Source organism: Rousettus aegyptiacus, unplaced genomic scaffold (genome assembly GCF_014176215.1).
Source record: "Rousettus aegyptiacus isolate mRouAeg1 unplaced genomic scaffold, mRouAeg1.p scaffold_m13_p_5, whole genome shotgun sequence".
Classification (NCBI taxonomy): Eukaryota; Metazoa; Chordata; class Mammalia; order Chiroptera; family Pteropodidae; genus Rousettus; species Rousettus aegyptiacus.
In genome coordinates, this window is record NW_023416308.1 from 102,302,693 (window position 1) to 102,303,485 (window position 793).

A 793-nucleotide genomic window follows, 5' to 3' on the forward strand; every position below is an offset into this window, starting at 1 on the left:
TTTGAGCCGGACACATTTCTAGATGCTTTTGTGGCAATCAAGATAGACTTAGTCACTACTTTCATGGCATTTACATTCTGGAGAAAGGAATGACATGAAGCAAGTAATTGTTCTGAGGTCTCTCGCCTGTGAGGACGGGAGGCACACAGGGCACAAAGGGAACGCATAGCAGCGCTGGAGTGTGCCAGCCGTTCTACCCAGGCGACAAAGTCAGGGGATACCAGGTGGAAGGGTAAGTAACATCCAGAGTTGTGAAGCCTGGGGAAAAAAACATAGCGTTCAGGGAGTGACGGGAGTTCAGCCTCTAGCCCCCACAGCTGGCAGCTGAGATACCATTACCACAGGCACTAGAGATGGTGCTGGAGATTGGTAAGTAATTTTTTTTTTTTTTAGGTGAGGCAGCCCTTGGTTCACCTCACAGATTGCAAGGATGTTGTCAGTTTACAATCCCTTATTTTCTTAGCCTACAGCACCTGGTTTTCCTTAGTGGTCTCCCATCCAAGTACTAACCAGGCCTGACCCTGCTTTGCTTCCGAGATCAGATGGGATCGGGCTTGTTCAGGGTGGCATGGCTGTAGACAGTAAGTCACTTAGAAGGAGGTGAAAGTGTGAAGGGGAGGCGAGGCCCTGAGAGAGGTGTTCTTAGAACTGGGATACCATTGAGGGATTTTAAACAGGAAAACGATCTGATTAGTTTTGTTAAAGCTACTTTGTATTCAGTGATGGAGGGATTGGAGTGAAGCCAATGGAGATGGGAGGAGACCAGTAAGGGAACTGTTAAAGGGAGGAGGTA

The 793-nt window shown here is 48.0% G+C and overlaps 1 non-coding gene across 1 annotated transcript; it reads right to left on the bottom strand.

The window, feature by feature from the left end:
* Window positions 1-461: 461 nt before the first annotated feature.
* On the bottom strand, window positions 462-580 carry LOC118603478. Its single transcript, XR_004951217.1, has one exon. It is a non-coding gene; the product is annotated as a 5S ribosomal RNA (ribosomal RNA).
* Between the last annotated feature and the right edge of the window lie 213 nt (window positions 581-793).